We start from the raw sequence: 7,073 nt of genomic DNA, 5'->3' as shown, positions 1-7,073 counted from the left end.
TCTGTGGGCTGTATTGGTGTGTTTTAGGTAGAAGAATCTACAGATGTTATAACAAAGATTTTAGGGGTTGTGTTAACCACCTCATTTCTAGGTACCCATTAGCATCAACTAAGCAAGATCAGTATACAGAGAAGGACTACAGAGAGACAAAATTATTTTAAGGTGTCTCAAAAAAACCCAAATGGACTTCTCGTTGTGATTTGTGGAAATAGGAAGTTGTGAGTTTTCTGTGGACTAAAATAAATTATTTTTAAGCAGCATTACATATATTCACTGCCACGTATTACTTTTAACGGTAAAATATATGCTCTGTGAATCGGATAAAATAATTCTCTGATCTAATATTGATTTAGGATTAAAGTGAAAAATGGATTTCACTTTCCCGTGTTAAACTAATGCCAAATTAAGATTTAAATTGAAAGGTTAGAAAGAGGTCTCAAAAAATAAATCACTCTGGAAGCCTCACAACTTCATTATTGTTTGTTTAATAAATGTCAAGATTTAAAAATTATATTCTGAAAAGAAACTAAATGAAAAGTATTGTTCAGAAAGGAGCTTTGCCGAAGATGTTTGAATGAGTACGTTTGATTCCACAGTCACTTAATGAGGGTAATAAGGTACAAAAGGCAATTGAAAATCTTTGTAAATAATGTAAATGCAAATGATGTTAGAAAGGACAGAATTGAGTCTGCTAGACCAGAAAACATTGAGGCAACTGTTGAAAGATGAAAGGTTGTTGCAGTCAAGATACTCCATCGCTGATCAGAAATACAGGCAGGAGCTGATTTTTTTTTTTTTTTTTTCCTTAGGTATCTAAAGCAAATCAGTTAAGGGACATGGGTTAACCAGCTCATTTTTAAGCAGCACTTAGTGCACAGGCTACAGGCAGTGATTAAATTAGTTTTAAGTGCCTTATACTAAGAAGTATACTGTTAAAAAACTAGATAACCAGGCAATTTCCTATTGTATTTTTAATTAAAGATAATATTTTAGGCTTGAAATTGAAGCACGAGAAAGTTAAAAAAGTAATTATTGAATTAAACTTTTCAGTATTGGCTGTTGAGTGGAATGCTCTTCTGGCTTAAAAGCTTCATATAAGCAGCTAAAGCAATCTTTCACAATGTAATAGATACAACTATATAATAAAAAATGAATGAAAAGCTACTCATAGCCTGCTGTGAAATAGTTATTAGTTTCTAGTATGATACATGAATTTGCACCTGCTAAAGAAATGCATGTAAATTGTCAAGTTTGATGACTGATAGTTGCATTTCATGTGTTAAAACAAAAATATTTATACTGCTTTTAAATTCACAAGTAAATAGCTGTCATCATGCCAGGCTATAAGAAGCTGATTTCCATGTCTTTATGGCATATAATGATGAATGGAACCACACTAACAATCCAGTTTTGGGGTGGTTTTTATACTTTTCTCAGTAAATTTTGATCTCCAGGTACCGGCTTTTGAGGGTATGTTGAGACGTGTGTAATCAGCGCTTGAAGAAATGGGAAAGCATCCAAGTAAAATCTTGATCCCACCCATGTCACTGATGTACTTTGAAGATTTCAGTGAGACTGGTATTGTATTTCTTGGGCTTTACATGGTATATGCATTTTTGTTGTTCAGGAGAGGGAAAATGTTGGCAGCGCTACAAAAATGAATAACACTGGCTCTGGCAAACTTTCTTCCTTCAGGAAATAAGGACTCCTGAGGCAAGCGGGCAGCTGGTGCACTGATAGGACTGCCTATAGTGCTGGCCAACATTGTCTCCTTTTTCCTTGTATACCCCCTTTTTCTGTCTGAATCCATCTGTTATCTCTTGTCTCATACTAAGATAGCAAGCTCCGTAAGATTTAATTCAGAAGCTATCATTTTGTTTTATATTTTAGGTGACTCCTGACCATGAAATTCTGGTCCATAATTTGGGCTACTCTGCTAATATTCCTGTCTCTGTCTGTTAAAATTAATACCAACATTCTGTAATTCCACTAACTCCTGTTAATTAGTAATTTATTTTAAGCATGATGTGATTTTGATTGGTTTCTGTAGTCGTTATAACACACAAAGCACCAGGAGACACTGGAATGAAAATAGAACTTTTACTGTTCTTCCAGCATTGATCTTAATAGGTGTATACATAAGAAACTTGATAAAATAAAATATTCAGTGTGCAAATTTTCTTCAGTAATCAATAAGTGTTTGGAGCCATATTCATCCTAGAAATAACTTTACTGACCATAATGGATTTGCACCAGGAATTCTTTTAGCCAGCGTTGCTTGTGTTGTGCGTAACTGTCTGTTAGCTTTCTTTTTACAGTCAGGCGTTAGAAAGTTTATGCCCAGCCCTGATGCTGCTGATTGCCCTGGCCTGTTCCTGAGTATGTTACAATTAATGGCTAATAGCGCTGGTGGTGATAACAATCATATTGTGTGATTAACAGCTACAAAGAGGAAAACTAGGTATAAAAGGAAACTCTATGAGGTGTAGGGAGGAGAGCAAAACTAGTAACAGGACTGCTTTTTGGCGTGTTGACTGGAATGTGGGATGTGGTACCCTGTGTGCGATGCCCACTGCTGTTGCCATGGAGACTGCTGAACACAGACCTTTGGTCTGCCTGGGACCTCTGTCTTGTGAGGAGACCTGTAGGATTTCTCTCCAAGTAATGACTCCGCTTTCATGGTCTGGGATGCTGCTTCCCAAGATCTGTACGTGTTCTTCCGCTGTTTTGTAATCTCTTCTTAAGAATAAATGATTAACAAGTGAATAAACCCAGGTGTACACGTGTATACCAAATACAGCTCAAAAATAAATACCTTAAAACATGTTCAATGAATTAAACGGTGTTGCTTTTCTTCTATAGACACGTTAGTTGAAAAGTCCATATCTGTTGATTAAGTAGTGCTTTTTTCTGCTCTCTTTCATGCCTTAATTTTGGGGTATTTCAGTCTGTGCCCTAACGTTTGTCCTTCTAGCTATGACCTTGAGCTGCTTTTAGGTATTTTAGGTACTACAGGTGATAGATTTCCTCGCAGGATGCGCTTTTAACACATTTTGAAGTATTATCCAAATAAGAACTATAGATTGCAGTGTTTTAATAATTATGAAATTGAATAATAAATTTACTAACAAAGCATATTTTTAATTAAAAGAGCTGGCTACTCTCAGATTTGTATTTTTTATTTTAAAATTATTTTATAAAATGTATATAGAAAAATTCTACAAGGGTGCCTTTTGTCATTGAAGTAGGAAAAGGATAAATTAATTTACGCTTATTAAATTGTATTTGTATAGAATAGCTGTATACCTTTTCCTTTTTAAAATATGGCACAATATGTATGAATGGAAGTACTTTAATCCCTGGCAGATGTACTATTTATATAACACATGACAGTTCATTTTCTTATTCTGAGACATGCAGTTTGTATTTAAAAAAAAAATAAAAATCTGAAAATGGTCTTGAGGTTCAGTGCACGTATTAGAACTGTAGAAACTGTATTTTCGAAGTCGCAAGTACAGTGTTGACAAAAATAACATATTTGTAAAGGGATCTCCAGTTTTCTGTTTTCTTGAGACCTTCAGTCTGTTTTAAATAGCATCTGAGACTGATGCCATGGGCCTTCTCTTGTGCCTCTGTGTCCTGATGGCAGTTCTTCCGTTCCTTGTGATCTCTTCCAAGGGGAGCTACGGCAAGATCATGTCATTGTTGGTGCAAAACTCTGAAGATAACATTAAAACTTTTGCGTGTACACACTCAGTAAAATCTCATCATGATCTAACAAGGCTCTTCCTGGTGTAGCAATAATGTTGGATGCTTTTCAGTCTCTGTCCATTTTCTCACCTGTTTTATCCCATCGCTGTTCATTTTAGTGTTGAGCCTGACATGATGTCTATGACCATGTTTTTATAGCTAGAGATTTGTCATTTTCCTTTCCACTTCTGCTCTGTCATCTTCTTTTAAACATCTTATATGTGTAGGGTTGTACTTGCTGTCCCAGTAACCAGAGAGTGGTAATTATATCAAAAGATGATAAACCCAGAAAACCAAACGGGTTTCCTGTCTGCCTTCACCCCAAATCTAATTAAAATGTCACACAGGCAGACATGTCGTCTTCAAAAACTGATACTGTGATGGTATTTTAGTGTATTTTACACTACAACATTTGTTGTTTAATCAAAAGTCTCTGCAATCTAAGTCAGAAAGCAACATGAGCTTCAAGTCTTACTAGCAACTGTATGTTAAAAAAAAAAAAAGCAAATGAAAATGTTTATACACCTTTTGCTGTGATTAAAATGCTTATAAAGTTAAAATATTACAGGCTAAAGCACCACCACCACGAACTGCACATGCAGTTAGCTAAGTAGAAATGTTACCTTATCTTTCCCTCCATTGTTTGAAGAGAGATTGCTCAGAGGTTACAGTATTTTGTGGACCATAATGACGGTCTGCTGCTTTTGTTCTTGTGATGTGATACTTTCTGCCAAGTGTCTCATTACTAGGAGTGGAGGTGGTGTATTTCACTTGGTCAAAACAATTCATTAAACTACTGCTAAACATCACATTTTCTTTTGGAACAGATTTGCACTGTTACTCGTTTGACACAGAAAAATAAGAAAAAAATAAGCAGAAGTTAGCTTTTTTAGCATTTGGAAAAATGTCATTAGAATATTTGTATCTCAGAATAAACACATTTATAGGAAAATGTGTTCTTTGCTAAAGAAGGAAATGTTTTTTTTTTCCTTATAATGGTTTGATCTGGTTTCATAACTCGTGTAATTAAAACATGCCTTTTCTGTTGTTCATTCTAGGAGGAGTGTCTCTAATGTGGTAATTTAAATCTTTAGAAGATATTTTTAACTGGCATTTCATTAATGATGTCTCACGGGGGGAAAACAAGGAAGACATGAAGATATCTGCTTTTAAAAAGTAGGAAAACATATGGAAAAGTTCCTGATGTATTAAACTATTAAGAGAGTCTGGATGAACATTTGTAAGCTATGTGCAAACTGACTCGAGTAAAACTGCTTCTCAGGGAAGATTTGTGCCACCGACAGATTAGTAACAGGACCTTACACTTGTGCAACAAAAGAATTTTTTGGTTTGGTTTGGTTTTTGTTTTGAATGTGGTTGAATTGTAGCTGCTGATAGCAAAGCCCTGGCTCAGCCCTCAAGTGCTTTCACGGTGAGGTTGGAGGGACCCAGGTAACGAGGTCAGCTTCCATTTAATTCTAAAATAGGCTTGGATGGAATTCAGTGCCTGCCGGAGTTAAACTAGGCTTCACTCCTGTCTGCTGTGGTTTGTGGGGGGAGGGATATTTTCTCCACAAAGATAAAACTTCTCTTTGCCACAGTAAAACATCAGTCTAAACTAGGAGTCAGTTAATCAGACTATTTACTTTAAAAGGCTTTGGCATATGTCCCAAAAGCACAGCCCCAGAAACCTTTATTCAAACAAATAGTTTTCCTAGAGTCAATAGACCTGCTAATAAGCAACTACTCACTTGAGTAACGTGGGATTATGTTTTAATTTCTGTAATTTGACTGGCCACTTCTGTTTAATGACGTTTATTTGTAGGAATGATGCATTTTGGAAAGTGAGGTCAGCTGGAACATTTGTGATGTTCGTCTGTCTGCAACCCTTGATCTTACAGTCTCTAAAAAAAGAAGTGATTACTCAACAGTAAAAATGAAATGGTTGGTAATAGTGGATTGGTACCCTATGAATATTCTCAAGTGTAGGGTGCAGAAATGATGCTCGTTTCAAAGCAACAGTAAGAAGTACTGTATTTTCTATTAAAATTTTTACAAATTAGCACTATACCACTGGAATTTTAGTTTGAAATAAGGTTTTAAAATTTTTTTTAAAAACACCACAAAGACCACGGAGGCTAATAACTACATGAAAATAACTAGTTGGAAAGACTCTTTCAAGAAAATTTGCAGTGTCAAACTAGAAATTTGCAATATCATGGTACATTCTGTGAAGATATACCCTTTCCTGTGGACCTTCCAAAGTGTATGCATGAGGAATGATCTACTTCTGTGGCTCTTACAAAGAGGAAGAACAGACTGAAAATGAAAATATAGACTGAAAAATACAATACCATGATACGTTATAATTTACATATATATATACACATATTTATATTTATGTATATATACATAAATTACATCATAATTTACAGGATTCAGTGAAGACATTTAAACTATCCTATAGAATATTGCATTACTTGAACTCTTTGTGGTCCTCTGTAAATATGAACAAGAACTTAGCATAGTTTAAGGCATAGTGATGAAGCATCTGTCAGATCTACACCTACTGATGTGATATGAGCGCAAGCAGAGAAATAAGCATTTCACAGTACCCCTGGACAAAATAATCTGTGACAATTGGCAGGGTGCCATATTTTTTTTTAAATATAGTTGTCCCAGCTGGTTGTTTCAACAACTGTGGCACTTAAAAGAACAATGAGGTTGAAAACAAACAATAATTTTTAAAAGTTCTGCAGATCCTAAATTGAAGTAGTAATCATTTACGTAATTTCAAGATAAACCCCTTGATATTTTTCCGCTTTGTGTTTTTTCTGCTGCTCGATACAGAAATGTCACTCTTCTATAATGTAGTCATACTGCCTTTCTGTGATGTGAAAAATAAGGGCGTCAGTGTTTTAGTTTGGATGAGGTGTGCATTTCTGAAGAGATCCTCTTGTGAATCCTGACTTACCATGCTTTGCTTGCATCATAGAGCAACCTTGGAATGAGTAACCTTAACCTTTATTGGCTTTGGTTGAAACTAAACCAGCAGATGTGATCCAGCCAGCAGTGGATGTTAGTTTTCATTTAGTATGGACAGCAGGTCCTCAGCGCCAAGTTTTCAAATCCCCTTCTGTTAGGTTGCATTGTAGGAAACATCAGAAGTTTCCTACAGTTTGTTTTAATTTTTCAGTGAAGAAACATAACCGAGCAGTTCTTCAAGGCTGTTTTTTCCTTTAGTGAGCACTTAGAGTTTTTTTGGAAGGCTGTCCTTGCACGAAATTGTCTGTTCATTATTTTCCTAAGGAAAGAATTCATTA

The sequence above is a fragment of the Athene noctua genome, chromosome 14 (genome assembly GCF_965140245.1).
Source record: "Athene noctua chromosome 14, bAthNoc1.hap1.1, whole genome shotgun sequence".
Taxonomy (NCBI): domain Eukaryota; kingdom Metazoa; phylum Chordata; class Aves; order Strigiformes; family Strigidae; genus Athene; species Athene noctua.
Note: the sequence above shows the minus strand (reverse complement) of the source record.